Source organism: Saimiri boliviensis, chromosome 1, assembly GCF_048565385.1.
Source record: "Saimiri boliviensis isolate mSaiBol1 chromosome 1, mSaiBol1.pri, whole genome shotgun sequence".
Taxonomy (NCBI): Eukaryota; Metazoa; Chordata; class Mammalia; order Primates; family Cebidae; genus Saimiri; species Saimiri boliviensis.
In genome coordinates, this window is record NC_133449.1 from 146,048,724 (window position 1) to 146,070,350 (window position 21,627).

The 21,627-nt window shown below is 49.1% G+C and overlaps 1 protein-coding gene across 5 annotated transcripts in view; it reads right to left on the bottom strand.

Annotated features, from left to right (window-relative positions):
* The window catches only part of IL34 (interleukin 34), an 80,102-nt gene extending 63,600 nt beyond the window's left edge, over nt 1–16,502 (bottom strand). For 3 of the 5 annotated variants that reach the window (XM_074406140.1, XM_074406151.1, XM_074406146.1), the window contains exons 1-2: nt 16,314–16,502; nt 13,816–13,913 (exon numbers count right to left, since the gene is read on the bottom strand). The gene's annotated coding sequence lies outside the window, so the exon portion shown is untranslated. The remainder of the gene's footprint in view (nt 1–13,815; nt 13,914–16,313) is intronic. The other 2 variants (XM_010350657.3, XM_003939931.3) reach the window with 1 other exon arrangement.
* Nucleotides 16,503–21,627: the final 5,125 nt, after the last annotated feature.

Genomic DNA, 21,627 nt, shown 5'->3' on the forward strand with positions numbered 1-21,627 from the left:
TCAGCGATAGTAAGACCTGCCAAGCAGAATTCTTGTGAGGAGTAGACATTACGGTCAGTGATGCTAACTGTAATGTGTGTAAGTTCAGGGAGAACAGGACTTGGTTTTGGGCTCTGCCCATCTCCTGCGTCTGGCCCATCAGAAATGTTCATGACATTTGCTGAATAAATCATAATTATTACCATGAGGTTGAGCATACACATACAGTGTTTGGAAGGACTTATAAGAACCAGGTATCAGTAACTGTCTTTGGATAGATGGATGGAGGCCTAGCAAATGAGAAGTAAAGGAAGCTACTTTTCACTAAAAACAAATCTCCATCTATTGAATGTTTTTACCGTGTGTACATATTACCTATTAGAAATTGAAAGCACAATGCCATTTATATGAGCACCCCAGGAATAAAATTCTTCACTATAAATCTAACAAAATACGTACAAGATCTGTATGAGGAGGACTTTACAACTCTGATGAAAGAAAGCAAAGAAGATCTAAATAAATGGAGAGATATTCCATGTTCATGAATAGGATGATCCAATATTGTTATTTGTTCTCCCCAGCTGTGTAGATTCAATGCAACACAATCAAAATCCCAGAAAGTTATTTTGTGATATCTACAAGGTGATTCTAAAGTTTACTCAGAGTAGCAAAAGACCTAGAAGGACAACACAATACTGAAAAGGAAGAACAGAATTAGACCTGACGCTCCCTGACTTCAAGACTTGCTTAAAGATATAGCAATCAAGATAGCATGGTATTGGCAAAAGAACAGACAAATAGATCAATGGAACAACAGGGAACCAAGAATAGACCCACACAAATATAGTCAACCAATCTTTGACGAAGGAGCAAAGGCAATTCAGTGGAAAAGGGACAGTCTTTTCAACAAATGGTGCTGGAATGATTGAACATCCATATACACACAAAAAAATCTAGATATTACCAGGTGCACTGGCTAACACCTCTGACCCCAGTGCTCTGAGAGGCTAAGGCAGGAGGAGTGCTTGAGGGCAGGAGTCTGAGATCAGACTGGGCAACATAACAAGACCCCATCACCAAAAACATATCTACAGAAAAAAATAGCCAAGCATGATGGCATGTACCTGTAGTCCCAGCTACCCAGGAGGCTGAGGTGGCAGGATCACTTGAAACCAGAGTTTGAGACTGCCATGAGTCATGATCATGCCATTGCACTCTAGCTGACATGGGAGGATTGCTTGAGGCCAGGAGTTTGAGACCACCCTGGATAACATGGTGAAACCTCATCTCTGTTTATTTTTTAAAAAAGAAAAAGAGCCGGGCGCGGTGGCTCAAGCCTGTAATCCCAGCACTTTGGGAGGCCGAGGCGGGTGGATCACGAGGTCGAGAGATCGAGACCATCCTGGTCAACATGGTGAAACCCCGTCTCTACTAAAAATACAAAAAATTAGCTGGGCATGGTGGCACGTGCCTGTAATCCCAGCTACTCAGGAGGCTGAGGCAGGAGAATTGCCTGAGCCCAGGAGGCGGAGGTTGCGGTGAGCCGAGATCGTGCCATTGCACTCCAGCCTGGGTAACAAGGGCGAAACTCCGTCTCAAAAAAAAAAAAGAAAAAAAAAAAAAAAAGAAAAAGAGACCGGGCGCGGTGGCTCAAGGCTGTAATCCCAGCACTTTGGGAGGCCGAGGCGGGTGGATCACGAGGTCAAGAGATCGAGACCATCCTGGTCAACATGGTGAAACCCCGTCTCTACTAATGGTGCAAAAAATTAGCTGAGCATGGTGGCGCGTGCCTGTAATCCCAGCTACTCAGAAGGCTGAGGCAGGAGAATTGCCTGAACCCAGGAGGCGGAGGTTGCGGTGAGCCGAGATCGCGCCATTGCACTCCAGCCTGGGTAACAAGAGTGAAACTCCGTCTCAAAAAAAAAAAAGAAAAGAAAAAAGAAAAAGAGAGCGAGAAAGAATAAAACTGTGTTTTTAAGAAAAATAAAAAATTAACCTGGACAGCAGAGCAAGATACTGTCTCAAAAAAAAAAAAAAAAAACAAAAAACAAAAAACTAGATACTAAGAAATCTTGATTCTAAGGTCTGACCTTAGACCTTAAACCTTTCACAAAAGTTTATTCAAAATGAAACTTGAAACTAAACATAAAATGTAGAACTATAAAACTTCTAGGAGAAAACATAGAAGAAAATCTAACTGATCTTAAAGGTTTGGTGGTGTTTTTCTATATACCAAAAGCACGATCCTTGAAATAACTGATATTAGACTTTATTAAAAAGCTGCAAAAGACACTACTGATAAGAAAATGACAAAATATTTGCAAAAGACATATTGACAAAGACCTTGTATCTAAATTATTCAAAGAACTCTTAAAACTTAACGATAAGAAAACAAACAACCCAGTTAAAAAATGGAGGCTGACACGGGAGGATTGCTTGAGGCCAGGAGTTTGAGACCACCCTGGACAACATGACGAAATCTCATCTCTATTTATTAAAAAAAAAGAGAGAGAGAGAGAAAGAATAAAACCGTGTTTTTAAGAAAAATAAAAAACCAATAAAGAAATGAAACTGCCTTTGAAAAGTCTACTGATTTTTTTAAGGAAACTTAAAAGCTATTTTTAAAATAATTATTCAGCAAATGGTATTGGCTTTGTAGGCAGACAGCCCAGTAGTCAAGTCTCAGAACTCTGAGCCCGCCACGCTTCCTCCTCTGGGGTTTATAGCCACACCTTCCAGGGTTGGGTTCAGGGTTCCAGAACTCTGTCACAGCAGCATGAGAGTCAAAAATTATGTTGCCACGTGATTCTCATGGGCAGAGAGAGGTGGGCCTTTCTATTACTCCTCAGGAGGCCCTCACGGTGGGGTACATTGGGAAGGAGAACAGGGGTGAGAAGGACAGGAGGCACTCACACCGGTGACATCATCCAACAAACGTTTCCTGCCTGTGAGAAAACATTGAAAAGCACCTGGCCCCAGCCCAGCCTCAGCCGAGCCAGCGGGTCTGCGGGCCTTCAGTGCATTGCATGGTTTTACTAGGCCCCGGGAGGCCAGGAGGAGGGCTGTGGAGTGACTCAGTGCGGTGGAGACAAGAACAAGCCTGGAGCAGGTGGTGGGGGAGGAGAAGGATCACCACCTTGCCTCCTTGTGCCCCTTCCCACTGTGGAAACTTGGAGGAAATCCTAAGCAGCTTCTTTTTTTTTTTTTTTTGAAACGGAGTTTCGCTCTTGTTACCCAGGCTGGAGTGCAATGGCGCGATCTCGGCTCACTGCAACCTCCGACTCCCGGGTTCAGGCAATTCTCCTGCCTCAGCCTCCTGAGTAGCTGGGATTACAGGCACCTGCCACCATGCCCAGCTAATTTTTTGTATTTTTAGTAGAGACGGGGTTTCACCATGTTGACCAGGATGGTCTTGATCTCTCGACCTTGTGATCCACCCGCCTCGGCCTCCCAAAGTGCTGGGATTACAGGCTTGAGCCACCGTGCCCGGCCTCTAAGCAGCTTCTTAATCACTAGCTAGCACTACCAGGGCCCCCACCCAGGGCAGTGGGGAGAAGAGAAAGGTAAATGCACTTTGCTGCTCCGAGCAGTGAGGAGCACAAACATCACTGCTGTCGGCCCCAGCCCCAGCACCAAGCCTCAAGCCCAGAGCCGGGGGAGGGGAGAAGCCGGGCTCCTGGGCATGACTTAACCTCTCCCATCCTCGGTTTTGTCATCTGCAGTATGGGAATATCAGCTGCACTTCACCAGCTGGGCCCTGCAGGAAGCCAGGGAGATGGTGCCTGTATAGGGTTCAGCACCCCACCTGGCACAGAGGTAAATGACAGCTCCCTGTGCCTTCATACAAGGTGAATGCCACCCAAGCTAACAGGGGTGGGGTGGGAGGACAGTGAGGGTCATTCTTTTGGGAATGGCATTGATGGCCTATCAGGGGCCAGGTTGGAGATGAACAAATTGAATCACGTGGACGAGGTCTTGGCACCCAGAGAACTGAGTCGGAAAACGTGGTGGCACAAAAGGCAAAATCAGCTCCATGGCTATGGGACAGATCTTGAGGCCTGGAGGAGAGTTATTAGGAGCGTCTTGCTGAATGGCAGGAGAAGGAAGGCTTTGAGTGACACAAAGCCTAGCTCTCCCAGCCTTGGTCAGCAGGGTCCCCACAGTGCCATCCTGAGACCCTGAGACCTGAGCAGGCTGCAACCGGCTCTGGCTCCACAGAGAAGCCAGCACTGAAAGTGTGAAGGCAGCCAGAGGGAGGGGCAGAGCTGACTCACGGGGGAACAGGGCAGGGAGGGGACAGCAGCTATGTCTGTACTGTGGGAATGGCAGGGCACCTCGGACCCCAGGAACTAGTTGCCAGAGGCTGCCACAGGAGGCAGGGAGAGGCCAGCTTGCAGGGGGACCGGTTTGGGAGACTTCCGCCCAGCATGGAGGGCTGGAGTCAGACTGCCTGGGTTGCAATCCCAGCAATGCCAGCTGTTGGCTAACCTTGGGCAGGTGATTTAACCTCTGAGCCTTGGTTCCTAGGTATTGACGGCCCCGATCGCACAGGGCTGTGGTGTGGATTTGAGATCAAACCTGTTCAGCTTAACGCAGTGCCTGGCCCAGTAGAAATGGCAGCAGCTACTTCTGTGCTATTGGGCTACACCTGGGACAGGTCTTCCCACCGGGCTGCTCCCTTCCTCTGACTGAGCACCACCTTTACACTGGCTTGTTATATACAACTTTGTCTGGACTGGGTCACATCAGACAGGTGTAGAGCCTCCGAGACCCCTTGGCTGCACCCTGCCTCATACAGTTACCTCCTTACCTGCCTCCACTAATGAGGAGCCCCCCACTCCACAAAGCAGCCTGTTCCTCAGGCAGACATCTCTGATCACGAGTTCTCTAGGCTGAGCCCAAATCTCCTCCCTACAACTGCCCCTAAGTGGGAGTGATTTTTCTGCCAGGGAGTTTCCAATAATCTGCCCATCCCACAGATGCTAGGAATCCCCTAAGCAGGGCCCAGTCACGGCTCCAGGAGGGGTTCCCTGAACCCCAACCCTCTCCCACTCTGAGCAGCTTCTACGGAATGGAGCAATGACTTCCACAGGGACACAGACGCCCCTCCTCTCCATAGGTCTGTCCATCTCTCTAGCAACACCTTCCTGAAGGCAGAAAGCCTTGGATTCCCACAGGCCTGATGCTAATAACACAGTTCACGTGCATTGTTTCAACCAGTCCTCAACAAAACCGGTAAAGGACCAACTATTTTTCCCCTTGTTTTTAAAAATTATGGTAAGGCCGGGCATGGTGGCTCACACCTATAATTCCAGGGCTTTGGGAGGCGAAGGGGGGCGGATCATTTGAGGTCATGAGTTCGAAACCAGCCTGACCAACATGGTGAAACCCTGTCCCTACTAAAAACACAGTAATTAGCCAGGCATGGTGGCAGGCATCTGTAATCCCAGCTACTCCGGAGGCTGAGGCAGTAGAATCGCTTGAACCCAGGAGACGGAGGTTGCAATGAACTGAAGTTGCGCCACTGTACTCTAGCCTGGTTGAAAGAGCATGACTCCATCTCAGAAAAAAAAAATCATGGTTAAAAAAAAAAAACACGCCGGGCGCGGTGGCTCAAGCCTGTAATCCCAGCACTTTGGGAGGCCGAGGCGGGTGGATCACGAGGTCAAGAGATCGAGACCATCTGGTCAACATGGTGAAACCCCATCTCTACTAAAAATACTAAAAATTAGCTGGGCATGGTGGCGTGTGCCTGTAATCCCAGCTACTCAGGAGGCTGAGGCAGGAGAATTGCCTGAACCCAGGAGGCGGAGGTTGCGGTGAGCCAAGATCGCGCCATTGCACTCCAGCCGGGGCAACAAGAGCGAAACTCCATCTCAAAAAAAAAAAAAAAAAAAAAAAAAAAAAAAAAAAAACACACACACATAAGGTAAAATGTACACCACTATAAAAAAGAATGAGCTGGGCGCGGTGGCTCAAGCCTGTAATCCCAGCACTTTGGGAGGCCGAGGCGGGTGGATCACAAGGTCAAGAGATCGAGACCATCCTGGTCAACATGCTGAAACCCCGTCTCTACTAAAAATACAAAATATTAGCTGGGCATGGTGGCTCGTGCCTGTAATCCCAGCTACTCAGGAGGTTGAGGCAGGAGAATTGCTTGAACCCAGGAGGCGGAGGTTGTGGTGAGTTGAGATCGCGCCATTGCACTCCAGCCTGGGTAACAAGAGTGAAACTCCATCTCAAAAAAATAAAATAAAATAAATAATAAAAAATATAAAAAAGAATGAGATCATGTCTTCAGCAGGAACATGGATAGAGCTGGAGGCCATTAATCTCAGCAAAGTCACACAGAACAGAAAACCAAATACTGCATCTTCTCACTTATAAGTGGGAGCTAAATGATGAGAACTCGCGGACACACAGAGGGAACAACAGACACTGGGGCCTATGGGAGGGTGAGGAGGGAAAGGAGCAGAAAAGATAGCTATTGGGTACTGGGCTTAATTCCTGGGTGATGAAATAATCTATACAACAACTTCCCCATGACACGAATTTACCTGTGTAACAACCTGCACGTGTACCCCCAAACCTAATATAAAAGTTTAAAAAAAAGGCCAGGCACAGTGGCTCAAGCCTGTAATCCCAGCACTTTGGGAGGCCGAGGCAGGTGGATCACGAGGTCAAGAGATTAAGACCATCCTGGTCAACATGGTGAAACCCCGTCTCTACTAAAAATACAAAAAATTAGCTGGGCATGGTGGCGCGTGCCTGTAATCCCAGCTACTCAGGAGGCTGAGACAGGAGAATTGCCTGAACCCAGGAGGTGGAGGTTGCAGTGAGCCGAGATTGCGCCATTGCACTCCAGCCTGGGTAACAAGAGCGAAAAAAAAAAAGTTAAAAAAAATGTACCATCCCAACCAATTTTTTTTCTTTTTTCTCCGCCGCATTAGACTGAGTCTCACTCCGTCACCCAGGCTGGAGTGCAATGGCATGATCTCGGCTCACTGCAACCTCCGCCTCTGGGGTTCAAGCAATCCTCCTGCCTCAGCCTCCTGAGTGAATGTGACTATAGGCACCCACAACCACGCCTGGCTATCATTTTTGCCACCACTCTCAGCCAGCATTCTTTTTTAAGTGTAAGTTCAGTGGTGTTAAATACATTTATTATATTAACATCACCATCCATTTCCAGAAATCCTCATCTTATAAAACCAAAACTTTATATCCATTCCTTCCTTCCCCACCTCCCTGCCACCAACCCCTGGCAACTACCATAGATACATTCTACTTTCTGTTTCTATGAATCTGGCTTCTGTAGCTCCCTTCCACAAGCAGAATCATACAGCAGTTATCTTTTGTGCCTGGCTAATTTCACTTCATATGATTTCCTCAAAGTTCATTCATGTTGCAGCATGTATCAGAATTCCCTTCCTTTTTCAGGCTGAATCACACCACATTGTATATATTTATGGCACATGTTTTTCCATTCATCTGTTGATGGACACTTGTAATTGCTTCTACCTTTCGACTACTGTGAAAGGTGTTGCTATGAATATGGGTGTGCAATTATCTCTTTGAGAGTCTGCTTAGTTCTTTTCGATATATATGCAGAAGTGGGACTGCTGGATCATACAGTGATTCTATTTTTATTTTTATTTTTATTTATTTATTTATTTATTTATTTTGAGATGGAGTTTCACTCTCGTTACCCAGGCTGAAGTGCAATGGCGCGATCTCGGCTGACCGCAACCTCCGCCTCCTGGGTTCAAGCAATTCTCCTGCCTCAACCTCCTGAGTAGCTGGGATTACAGGCACGCGCCACCATGCCCAGCTAATGTTTTGTATTTTTAGTAGAGACGGGGTTTCACCATGTTGACCAGGATGGTCTCAATCTCTTGACCTCGTGATCCACCCGCCTCGGCCTCCCAAAGTGCTGGGATTACAGGCTTGAGCCACCCTGCCCGGCCTATTTATTTATTTTTAAGACAAAGTTTCATTCTTGTTGCCCAGGCTGGAGTGCAGTGGTGCAATCTTGGCTCACCACAACTTCTGCCACCCAGGTTTAAGCGATTCTCCTGCCTCAGCCTCCCAAGTAACTGGGATTACAGCCATGTGCCACCACGCCCGGCTAATTTTTGTATTTTTAGTAGAGACAGGGTTTCTCCATATTGGCCAGGCTGGTCTCAGGTCTCGAACTCCGGACCTTCAGATGATCCACCTGCTTCAGCCTCCCAAAGTGCTGGGATTACAGGTGAGAGCCACCACGCCTGGAATTTTTTTATTTTTTCAGGAATCACTAAACTAGTTTCCACAGCAGCTGCACCAGCTAACATTCCCACCAACTGTGCACAAGGTGGCAATTCCTCCACATCCCACTAACACAGATTGTTTTCTGTTTGTTTGTTTTTGAGACAGGGTCTCACTCTGTCACGCAGGCTGGAGTGCAGTGGCGCAATCTCTGCTCACTGAAACCTCCACCTCCTAGGTTCAAGTGATTCTCATGCCTCAGCCTCCTGAGTAATAGAGATTACAGGCATGCGCCACCACATCTAGCTAACTTTTGTATTTTTAGTGGAGCCAGGACCTCACCATATCGGCCAGGCTGGTCTCGAACTCCTAGCCTCAAGTGATCCCCTCGCCTCAGCCTCCCAAAGTGCTGGGATTATAGGCATGAGCCACTGCGCCCAGCCATTTTCTGTTTTTTTTTTTGTTTTTTGTTTTTTGTTTTGATAGCAGCCATCCTGACGGGTGTGAGGGAGTGTATTGTAGGGAGACTCTGTATTTATCACCATTTTAAGCTCAGGAAAGTGGGAGTAGAGAGGCATAATGACTCCACCAATGTCCCATAGGCAGCAGGTGGCATAGCTGGGATTCAAGCTCAGCGCTGTCCGTGGCTGTGTGGTGCTCTCAGCATCTTCCATCCCCAAATCCTTGCTGTGTCACTGCTCAGTGGCCACCCTAGGGCCTCCAGCATTGATCTCCACCCAGAGCCTGGCCAGGGAGGAGGCAGTGATCCCAGGAGCTGCAAGACTAACCCCGGCCCCTGGAGCCCTCTGACCTTGTTGACACTGACACTAGCTAGCACTCTGGGAGGGACCTCCATCTCACACAGGCAGGACCAGGGCCCCAGGGCTAGCTCAGCAGCCACCAAATGAGCCAGCAACCTCTCAGATTATCTTGCAGGACAGCAGGGGGACCACCAGCAAGGTGACCAAATCAGGAGGCCGCCAGGGGTGGAGCAGGACACTGCCCATCCAGGGCCACCTCCTGCCTGCTTGACCATGGGCAAGCTGGGAGACTTCTGTGTGCCTTGATTCCTTCATCTGTAAAATGGGGGAGACTCAATTGCACCTTGCAAGGAGCTGTGAGCATTCAGTGAGCAGCAGACATACAATGCCAGGCTGGAGGGCAGGCCCAGGATGGTGCCTGCCTCCCCTGTCTTCTCCCACACCATTCCTCGGTACCCTACATCTACCCTGTGCCACTCTGCCCTCACCATGGGAGGGATTGGCAGAGCTTTAGGATTAAGGATCGGCCTCCGCAGGTGACTTCTCTGAGTAGTAACACATTCATTTTTGTTTGGTTTGGTCTGGTTTGAGGCTGGGTCTTGCTGTCACCCAGGCTGGAGTGCGGTGGAGCAAACAGCTCACTGCAGCCTCAACCTCCAGGGCTCAAGCGATCCTCCCACCTCAGCCTCCCAAGTAGCTGAGACTACAGGTGCACACACCACCAGTTATTTTTTGCAGAGACAAAGTCTTTCCATGTTGCCTAGGCTGATCTCAAACTCCTGGACTCAAGTGAACCATCTCGGCCTCCCAAAGTGCTGGATTACAGATGTGAGCCCCCAGGCCCAGCCGTGAAGGGATTTTTGTACACCCATGTTGGCAGAAGTGTTATTCACCATAGCTAAGAGATGGTAGCAAGCCAAATGTCCGTCCACAGATTAAAAAAAAAAATAAACAAAATACGGTGTATATGCATACAATAGGGTTTCATTCAGCCTTAAAAAGGAAGGAGGCCGGATACAATGGCTCACGCCTGTGATCCCAGCACTTTGGGAGGCTGAAGTGGGAGGACTGCTTGAGCCCAGGAGTTCAAGACTAGTCTATGCAAGAGAGACCCTGTCTCTCCAAAAAAAATTTTTTTTTAATTAGCCAGGTACAGTGGCACACGACTGTGGTCTCAGCAACCTGGGAGGCTGAAGCGGGAGGATCGTTTGAACCTGCATTGAGCCGTGTTCATACCACTGCACTCTGGCCTGGGTGACAAAGCAAGACTCTTTGAGGACATTATGCTAAGTGAAGTGAGCCAGTCACAAAAACACGAATATCGTATGATTGTGGTTCCACTTATATGAGGTACTTATAGCAGTGAAACTCACAGAGACAGACATCTGAAACGTGGTGCCCAGAGGTTCGGAGGAGGAAAATGGGGAGTTTGGAGAGTTAACAGGGAGAGAGTAGCAGGGCATAGTGGCACACACCTGTAGTCCAGCTATTTGGGAGGATGAGACAGGAGAATCGCTTGAACCAAGGAGACGGAGGCTGCAGTGAGCTGAGATCACACCACCGCACTCCGGTCTGGGCAACAGAGCGAGACTCTATCTCAAAAAAATAAAAAAAAATAGGAAGAGAGTTTCACACGATGAAAAAAGTTCCGGAGGTCTGTGGTGCCACAATGTGGATTTTCTTAACACTACTGAACTGTAACCTTAAAAATAATTAAGATGGCTGGGCACGGTGGCTAATGTCTGTAATCCCAGCACTTTGGAAGATGGAGGCAGGTGGATCATCTGAGGTCAGGAATTTTGAGACTAGCTTGGCCAACATGGAGAAACCCCGTCTCTACCAAAAGTACAAAAATTAGCTGGGCACGGTGGCACATCCCTGTCATCCCAACTACTCCGGAGGCTTAGGCGGGAGAAGCGCTTGAACCCAGGAGGCGAAGGTTGCAGTGAGCCGAGACTGTGCCATTGCACTCCAGTTTCAGCAACAGAGCAAGACTCCTTCTCAAAAAAAAGAGAGAGAGAAAGTAGGAAGACAAGGAAAGAGCAAAGTGCTGGCTCTTGGGAAAGAGGGAAGGGAATATTGAGAAGAGGTGTGGGCGACAAAGCCGAAGGGCAGCTGGGACTTCGTGGTGGAGTCCTGGCCAGAATGTGGACTTTATAATGCTGAGAGGCATGAGCACCCCAGAAAGCTCTGCAGCAGAGTGCTGACTTTTCCCAGTGGCTGCGGGGAAGTCCACATCTCTTTGGCCTTTCCAACTCATCACCTTGACCGGAACCTTTCATGCTATAGGCAAGTCTCAACCCATCCACATCCTACAACATAAAGAAGACCCCAAGGGGAAAGTCTGTCTGTTTTCCAGGCATCCTGGAAGCTCTCCAGGCAGTCCCTGGGAACCTCAGGAAGCAGGTTCCCAGGCCAGTTGCACCCCAGTTCCCAGGGGACGCTGCCCCTTACTTATGGGATGTAGCCCTCACACACAAGCATACATGATAGCTGGAGCCCAGAACCACCCCAGGATGGTCCCACGCCTGGAGGCCACAGTTCCATAGAGTCCTTCTCGAGGTCAAAGCGCCACACTGCCCATCTCAGAAAAGATGTCTCTTGCTCCAAGGCTGGATCAGGGAAGGCCACAGGACAGTACTGCTTTGGGGTCAGGGGAAGGGAAGTTGTGACTTCCAGAAACATTGTACAGAACCCCAGAAGGAAACAGCTATAAGAAGAGCCTAACTGCCCTGGGCTGGGCATGGTGGCTCAGGCCTGTAATCCCAGAACTTTGGGAGGTCAAAGCAGGCAGATCACTCGAGGTTAGATTTCGAGACCAGCCTGGCCAACATGGTGAAATCCCATCTCTACTAAAAATACAAAAATTAGCCAGGCGTGATGGCAGGTGCCTGTAATCCCAGCTACTCAGGAGACTGAGGCAGGAGAATTGCTTGAACCTGGGAGGCAGAGTTAGCAGTGAGCCAAGATCAGGCCACTGCACTCCAGCAGGGATGAAAGAGTGAGACTCTGTCAAAAAAAAAAAAAAAATTCCTCATCATCGAGATCAAATCAAACTTCTCACTTGACCTTCAAAGTTCTTCAAAATCTTATCCTTACTGCCTCCCCTCATCTCATTGCCCACTCCCCCTGCCCCTACACCCAGCCCTGCAGGCCTCCCAAACTTCTCTCCCTTCTCCTGCTTCTCCAAACTCAACTCAGCTTTCCTGCCTGCTACACCGGCTTCCTTCCAATCTCTGCCTAATCAATCATTCCTCATCTTTTTTTTTTTTTTTTTTTTTTTTTTTTGAGACAGAATTTTGCTCTTGTTACCCAGGCTGGAGTGCAATGGCGCGATCTCGGCTCACCGCAACCTCCGCCTCCTGGGTTCAGGCAATGCTCCTGCCTCAGCCTCCTGAGTAGCTGGGATTACAGGCACGCGCCACCACGCCCAGCTAATTTTTTGTATTTTTACTAGAGACGGGGTTTCACCATATTGACCAGGATGGTCTCGATCTCTTGACCTCGTGATCCACCCGCCTCGGCCTCCCAAAGTGCTGGGATTACAGGCTTGAGCCACCGTGCCCGGCTCATTCCTCATCTTTAAGGGTGAAGGCATTTCCCAAGTACTCAGGCCGACTGGGGCATTGTCTTTCCTGCTTCTGCAGCAGAGGGGCGTGTGCTGTCAAGAGCAAAGACGAGTCTTGTGCATGTCTCTCTCTGGTTCCCAACACCAGGGCCGGCCAACCAAATCAATGTTTATTGCCTGAAAAAATGAACACATGGATTTTCTGCCTGTCCTTTATGCCTAATTCCAGTATCTTCCCGAATGCTCTGGAGTGCAGCCTGGACTTTTATGGTAAGGGCTGCCTGGGGCCAGCTGCTTTATCTGTGTGATCTCACATAATTCTAGGCCACAGATATTAACACTTTCATTCTGCAAATGAGAAAACCAGCAGTCAGAGAGGTCCATGACTGCCCACAGGTGGGAAGTGGGGCAGCCAGGACTGGAATCCAGCCTGACCAGCTCCAGAGCCTACGCTCCTACTGCTAAGCCATGTATGCAACCGACCCCGGTGACGACAGGCCGGGGCTGGGCAGGGGCACCCGCAGACGTTCCTGGGAACTCTCCTCTCTGTCCAGAGTTCCCTTAAACCTGCATGGTGAGAAGGGTGGCTGAGAGATAAGAATGGTGGCATCCAGCCGGGCGCGGTGGCTCAAGCCTGTAATCCCAGCACTTTGGGAGGCCGAGGCGGGTGGATCACGAGGTCAAGAGATCGAGACCATCCTGGTCAACATGGTGAAACCCCGTCTCTACTAAAAATACAAAAAATTAGCTGGGCATGGTGGTGTGTGCCTGTAATCCCAGTTACTCAGGAGGCTGAGGCAGGAGAATTGCTTGAACCCAGGAGGCGGAGGCGGAGGTTGTGGTGAGCCAAGATCGTGCCATTGCACTCCAGCCTGGGTAACAAGAGTGAAACTCCATCTCAAAAAAAAAAAAAAAAAAAGAATGGTGGCATCCAGATGTGACAACAGAGGGGCATGAAAGTTTGGGGGCCCCCAGAGGGAGGCCTGAGCCTCATGCTCCACGTCCCAGCCTTGGGATGGAAAGAAGCCCAGTCAAAATGTCCTCAAACAGGTGATGACACCTTTCACGCCAGTTACCATGAAGCTGAGTACAAACAGGCTTTAAGGGCCAGGCACAGAGGCTCACGCCTGTAATCCCAGCACTTTGGGAGGCCGAGGCAGGTGGATCACATGGTCAAGAGATTGAGATCAACCTGGCCAACATGGTGAAATCCCGTGTCTACTAAAAATACAAAAATTAGCTGGGTATGGTGGCACATACCTGTAGTCCCAACTACTTGGGAGGCTGAGGCAGGAGAATCGCTTGAACCCAGGAGGCAGAGGTTGCAGTGCGCCAAGATCACGCCACAGCACTCCTGCCTGGAGACAGAATGAGATTTTGTCTCAAATAAAATAAAACTAAAATTAAAATAATAAAGGAATAGGCTCTGGGCCAGGAAGATGTCCTTGACTGTCTCAATTTTGCCTGGCTTGTTAAAGCATCAGGCTTGGGGAAGGGGGTGCCTCCAGAGGTGCTTGTTAAGCGCCAGACCTTATGCTAGATGCTTCACAAACAGGATCTCTGACTTCCAACATCCCTAACAAGGTTTTTTTTTTGTAGAGACAGCTTTTACCATGTTTCCTAGGCTGATCTCAAAATCCTAGGCTCAAGCAATCCACCCGCCTCAGCCTCCCAAAGTGCTAGGCTTACAGACATGGGCCACCACGCCCAGCCTCTAACAAGTTTTATAACCACTATTTTACACATGAACTAACTAAGGCACAATTAAGTTTCATGGTGGAATTTCACAGTCAGGCAGCTACTGTATACAAACCCAGGCTAGTCAGCCTTCGAAAGTCAGGCTCCTAACCACTACGTTACACTGACTCTTTCCCTTCCTGAGAATATCCTCCGCCCAGCCCATTCTGCCACCTTGCCCCTGGAAATTAGAAAATTAGTCCTGTAATTCTGGTGAGTGAGCTGACCCCACGCATAGCATGAGCTAAGCTGCAAAAATGTTCTTGCCCTTGGCCCAGAGTATTCATTCTGGATGCAGAATAAACTCCCAGGAGAAGTGAAAAGCCCAGCAACTTAAAATACCAAAAGAAAAACGAAAGTTATTTCCACAGAGTTGTCCATAAAAGTCGAATTATTCATTGCAAAACACCTTAGAAGCACCCAACTTCACCATCAGTGGCAGAAGCTGCCTGTCCTGGGATGGGTCTGTTAACTTAGTGAATATCACTTGGACCTAAAAGAACATCTAGTTAGTTGGTTTACGTGCATTTAAAAATAAATGCAAAGGTGGCCGGGCACGGTGACTTACGCCTGTAATCCCAGCATTTTGGAAGCCTGAGGCAGGCGGATCTCTTGAGGTCAGGAGTTCAAGACCAACCTGGCTAACATGGTGAAACCCCATCTCTACTAAAAATACAAAAATAGCCAGGTGTAGTGTAGACATCTGTAATCCCAGCTACTTAGGGGGCTGAGGCAGGAGAATCACTTGAACCAGGGAGGCAGAGGATGCAGTGAGCCAAGATCATGCCAGAGCACTCCAATCTGACCAACACAGAAAGACTCCATCTCAAAAACAAACAAAAAACAATGTAAAGTGTAAAAGCAAAACATTTCATCTTAATTTCAGAAATCCCACCTACATGAGAAAGGTTTACCTATGCCACTGACTTTTTTTATTTGAAATTTTTAAATTTCAAATAAAGAAATTTGTAATTTAAAGAATTTGATACCAATTTTTTCTCTTTTTTGAGACATAGTCTCACTCTGTCACCCAGGCTGGAGTGCAGTGGCATGATCTCGGCTCATTGCAACCTCCACCTCCCCGGTTTAAGTGATTCTCCTGCCTCAGCCTCCCGAGTAGCAGGGATTACAGGTGTGCGCCACCACACCAAGCTAATTTTTATGTTTTTAATGGGATGGGGTTTCATCATGTTGGCCAGGCTGGTCTTAAGCTCCTGATCTCAAGTGATCCACCTGCCTCAGCCTCCCAAAGTGTTGGGATTACAGGCGTGAGCCACCGCACCTGGCCAAGTCAATTAATTTTTGATAAAGTAATACAGGTGTGCACAGTGGCTCACACCTGTAATTCCAACACTTTGGGAGGCTGAGGTGGACGGATCATGAGGTCAAGAGATCAAGACCATCCTGGCCAAAATGGTGAAACCTCGTCTCTACTAAAAGTACAAAAATTAGCTGGGCATGATACCATCCAGCTACTCCAGAGGCTAAAGCAGGAGAATCACTTGAACATGGGAGGTGGAGGTTGCAGTGAGCCGAAATTGTGCCACTGCACTCCAGCCTGGAAACAGAGCAAGACTCTGTCTCAAATAATAAATAAAAAGTAACACACGCATGTGATAGTTCACACACACAGTACATTAAGGGCCAAAGACCTATGGCAATATACAGTGGAGCAGCACCCCATAACCCGTGCTAACAATTTGAGAATGTAGGTTTGTCAACTGACTCAACTCAGAAAGGCGCACACAGAAATAACTTCCCTTATGGTTATGTGGATCTGTTTTTCCCTGCAAGGCTGTTGAAGGCAAAGGTTAAAAATTGAAACCCAGAGCAGACAGTTCACACCATTACTCTGCGGCGTACTTCAGAGCGTCTTAGCTGCGACTGTCTTTATCAAGTCTAGCTGAAGTCCCTCTTGCTGGGATCAGTGAAGCAGCAACAGAATCGGAGTGGAGCAGCTAGGCCCTCAGAGGCAGAGGAAAGCGAGGCATGGGAGAGAAAGCCTGCTGCCTTCTTCTTACCTGTTCACGTGCCGGGACTTTGTCTCCTAAGGTTTGCTGGTGGTCTTAAGGGGCTCCAGGGCTCCAAGCAGGTGCCTAAGGGTCACAAGCAGTGGGCGCCAAGTGGGAGAGGCTGAGGCTGCCCCCAGCCCACAGTCCAGGCTTCCCGTCCGATGAGAAGGGCGGGGAAAGCAGGCCAAGGCAGCTCGAATCAGGAACCGGAGCCAGCAGGGGCGGGGCAGGGCCACGTGGCCCCGGCTTGCCTTGGAGTGTGGAGTAGGAGGGATCTTTCAACACAGCGGACCAGCCTAGGCACTGGTCCGACTGAGGGCACTAGCCAGTTGACTACGGTAAGTCCCCAAAACCCAGGCCCTGGCTCCCAGGCAGCTTGGACTGTTTTAAGGGACTACCCCAGCTCCTCTCCAGAACACTCGGACCCAGACAAAAACCTCTTCTCATAAAACTAAATAAAGCCAGGCGATGGGGAGTTGGGTGCAGTGACACGAGCCTGTAGTCCCAGCTACTCAGGAGGCTGAGGAGGGAGACTCCCTTGAGGCCAAGAGTTCGAGGCTGCAGTGAGCTGTAATTGCGCCTGTGAATACCCACTGTGCTCCAGCCTGGGCAATGGAGCAAGATCCTATCTCTAAAAAATAAAACAGGCCGGGTGCGGTGGCTCAAGCCTGTAATCCCAGCACTTTGGGAGGCCGAGGCGGGTGGATCACGAGGTCAAGAGATCGAGACCATCCTGGTCAACATGGTGAAACCCCATCTCTACTAAAAATACAAAAAATTAGCTGGGCATGGTGGTGCATGCCTGTAATCCCAGCTACTCAGGAGGCTGAGGCAGGAGAATTGCCTGAACCAGGAGGCGGAGGTTGCGGTGAGCCGAGATCATGCCATTGCACTCCAGCCTGGGTAACAAGAGCAAAATTCCATCTCAAAAAATAAATAAATAAATAAATAAATAAAAATAAAACAAAAAGTGAGCGACGTGGTGGTAACTGGTGTGTGTGTGTGGGAATGGGGGTCCATTTCTCTGATACCTCATCCCTGTTAAGCACTGATGAATTATTGAGTCTACAGATGGAGACATGAGCTCCAAAAGGTGAATAATTGTTTTGTTTTGTTTTTTCCTTGAGACAGAGTTTCACAGCTGGTACTACACACATGCTCCACCACACCCGGCTAATTTTGTATTTTTAGTAGAGATGGGGTTTCACCATGTTGGCCAAGCTGGTCTCAAACTCCTGACCTCAGGTGATCCGCCCACCTGGGCCTCCAAAAGTGCTGGGATTATGGGCATGAGCCCCCACGGCTGGCCTTTTTTTTTTTTTTTTTTTTTTTGTGACGGAGTTTTGCTCTTGTTACCCAGGCTGGAGTGCAATGGCGCAATCTCTGCTGACTGCAACTTCCGGCTCCCGGGTTCAAGCAATTCTCCTGCCTCAGCCTCCTGAGTAGCTGGGACTACAGGCATGCACCACCATGCCCAGCTAATTTTTTGTATTTTTAGTAGAGACGGGGGGTTTCACCATGTTGACCAGGATGGTCTCAATCTCTTGACCTTGTGATCCACCTGCCTCGGCCTCCCAAAGTGCTGGAATTACAAGCGTGAGCCACCTGGCTTTTTTTTTTTTTTTGACGGTGTCTTGCTCTGTTGCCAGGCTAGAGTGCAGTGGCATGATCTCGGCTCACTGCAACCTCCACCTTCCAGTTTCATGCAATTTCTCTGCCTTAGCCTCTCATATAACTGGGACTACAGGTGCATGCCACCATACCCGGCTAATTTTCTGTATTTTAGTAGAGATGGGATTTTACTACTGATGGTCTCCATCTCCTGGCCTCATGATCCGCCTGCCTCAGCCTCCCAAAGTGCTGGGATTGCAGGCGTGAACCAGCGCACCTGGCCGCCTGACCTTTTTTTTAGACAAGGTCTTACTCTATTGCCCAGGCTGGAGTGCACTGGCACAATCACAGCCCACTGCAGTCTTGACCTCCTGGGCTCAGTCGATCCTCCCACTTCAGCCTCCCAAGTAGCTAGGACCACTACACCCAGCTAATTTTTAAATTCTTATTTTTTGTAGTTACAGATGTCTCACTGTGTTGCTCAGGCCGGTTTCAAACTGCTGAGCTAAAGCAATCCTCCCGCCTTTGCCTTTCAAAGTGCTGAGATTTCAGGCTTGAGCCACGGAACCTGACCTTGGATAAGATTCTTCACCCTTTTTCTGGGGCTTGAGCCCAGGAGTTAGAGACCAGCCTGGGCAACATAGAAAAACCCCATCTCGCGCCGGGCGCGGTGGCTCAAGCCTGTAATCCCAGCACTTTGGGAGGCCGAGGCGGGTGGATCACGAGGTCGAGAGATCGAGACCATCCTGGTCAACATGGTGAAACCCCGTCTCTACTAAAAATACAAAAATTAGCTGGGCATGGTGGCGCGTGCCTGTAATCCCAGCTACTCAGGAGGCTGAGGCAGGAGAATTGCTTGAACCCAGGGGGCGGAGGTTGCGGTGAGCCGAGATCGTGCCATTGCACTCCAGCCTGGGTAACAAGAGCGAAACCCCGTCTCAAAAAAAAAAAAAAAAAAAAAAAAAAAGAAAAACCCCATCTCCACAAAAAAAAAAAAATTAAAAATTAGCTGGGCATGGTGGCGCTCATGCCTCTAGTCATAACTACTCAGGAGGCTGAGGCAGGAGGATCACTTGAGCCCCGGAGGTCAAGGCTGCACCAACCTATGATTGAGCCACTGCATGCCAGCCTGGATGACAGAGCAAGATCCTGTCTCTTTTCTTAAGAGAGAGAGAGAGAGAGAGAAAGAGAGAGAATCTTAACTAAGATTCTGCTGCTTCCTGAGGTCTGACCCCAAAGCCAGGCTTTCCTGAGGGACACAGGACCTGTCCTGGTGAAACACATAGCCTCAGACCCAGCACTTAAGGGAGATGAGGTCCTTTCCCTCAGCACCATCACCCAAGGTACAGCCATTCTCCCTTCACCTGGGTCAGAGGGGGCACCTGCAGGGGTATCTTCGGAATCTCTACTGAGGAGCTTTCATAGCAGGCTTCCTGATTTTACTAGACTGTATTTGGATTCATTAGCGGTGGGCCAGCGGGGGAGGGAGGATAGGAGAAGAGCTGTGTTCAAACCCTCAAACTATCCAAGAGGGAAGTCTGTAGTGTTTCACTGAATGTGAGCACAGAATCCTTGATTTAGGAACCCCTTATTAACACCTACTCTTCCACGGCCAACCTAGTCTGGAGTGCTGACCTGGCTGGATGCAGTGGCTCATGCCTGTAATCCCAGCACTTTGGGAGGCTGAGGCAGGCAGATCACATGAGGTCAGGAGTTCAAGACCACCCTGGCCAACATTGCGAAACCCTATCTCTACTAAAACCACAAGAATTAGCCAGATATGGTGGTGGGTGCCTGTAATCCCAGCTACTCGGGAGGCTGAGGCAAGCAAATTGCTTGAACCCGGCAGGTGGAGGTTGCAGTGAGCAGAGATCACCGCCCTCCAGCCTGGGCAACAGAGACTTGGTCTCAAATCAAATTTTAAAAAGAAGAAAAAGGAAAAGGAGGCCAGGCGCGGTGGCTCACGCCTGTAATCCAAGCACTTTGGAGGCCAAGGCGGGTGGATCACCTGAGGTCAGGAGTTCAAGACCAGCCTGACCAACATGGTAAAACCCCGTCTTTAAAAAAAAAAAAAGAAGAAAGAAAAAGGAAAAGGAGAAAAAGAAATGCCAGCCTAGTGATAATTGCACACTTTATTCTGAGGGCCAATGTGTGCCACAAGTAGTTGTTCATGAAATGTTTTCCCAATTGGATTGACAAAACTGGATTCCAGGTTTTGTCCTGAATTTGCAATAGGACAATAATGCCCACGCTGGAATGTTCCCGGCTAACTCTCCACCCTCGTCCCCAAGGAGTGGCTACACAGGCCACACACACTCTCTGGAAGGCCCTGCTGGAAAGCTCTGCCAAGACGTTGATTCATCCGCATTGTGAATTAATTCATCCGCAGCTCGTGGGAGGTCAGAGGGGGTGGAGGTGATGGGGTCACAGCCACAGGATCTCACTGGGGCTTCACAGAAACCTGAACAAATGTCATGGTGCCCTCTCTGGGGCCTCTTGGCTTGGAATGATACCCCTTTCTTTCTTTCATTTATTATGTTTTTTTTTTTTTGAGACGGAGTTTCGCTCTTTACCAAGGCTGGAGTGTAATGGCACGATCTCGGCTCACCGCAACCTCCACCTCCGGGGTTCAGGCAATTCTCCTGCCTCAGCCTCCTGAGTAGCTGGGATTACAGGCATGTGTCACCATGCCCAGCTAATTTCTTTGTATTTTTAGTAGAGATGGGGTTTCGCCATGTTGACCAGGATGGTCTCGATCTCTTGACCTCGTGATCCACCCGCCTCGGCCTTCCAAAGTGCTGGGATTACAGGCTTGAGCCACCGCGCCCGGCCATGATGCCCCTTTCTTTCAAAGCATCACATATAGGACGGCAGGTCCCCCAGATCTCCCAGGAGTCCCAGGGCCAGAGCCCCAAGTCAGTGGACAAGCCTCAGAACCCCTGGGCACTCAGCCATGTGCCTTCGTGCTACCATGACCCCAGGAAACCAGTTTTTGCTTTTTGGGTTTTTTGAGACAGGTCTCATTCTGTTGTCCAGGCTGGAGTGCAGTGGCACAATCATAACTCACTGCAGCCTCAAACTCCTAGGCTGAAGTGATCCTCCTGTCTCAGCCCCACCTAGTTGCTGGGACTACAGGTGTGCATCACCACACCTGGCTAGTTTTTGTATTTTTGGAGAGATGGGGTTTTGTCATGTTGCCCAAGCTGGTCTCAAACTCCTGGGCTCAAGGGATCCTCCTGCCTCGGCCACTTAAAGTGCTGGGATTACAGGTGTGAACCACCATGCCGGGCCCAGATCAGTCTTATTCTCCCATTTTACAGGCAGAAAACAGACTATGCTTAGAGGCTAGTGAGCCCAGGTCATCTGACTGTGTACAGTGCTCTCTTCATGGACATTGCTGCCTCTTGGCATTTGGCAGGGGGAATCTCATTTCTGATTGCTTTATGAGGCAATGTTACCTTTCTCCAGTTACAGCATCGACTCCCTAAAGGCAAGAGATTCGCCAGTATGTCTTCACAACAGCAGGAGGCCCTAATAACTCACAATAAACGGTAATGCTTCTGTTGACCACGTGTCACTAGCTTATACACATATACTCATGACCCCAAATTAGTAACTTCTGAGCCTAAATAATTCCCAGTGACCCAACCAAAAGCACCTCTCCTTTCCAAGACTTTGCAGTTAGAGAAGGGAGCAAGTTCTGTTGGGTGGA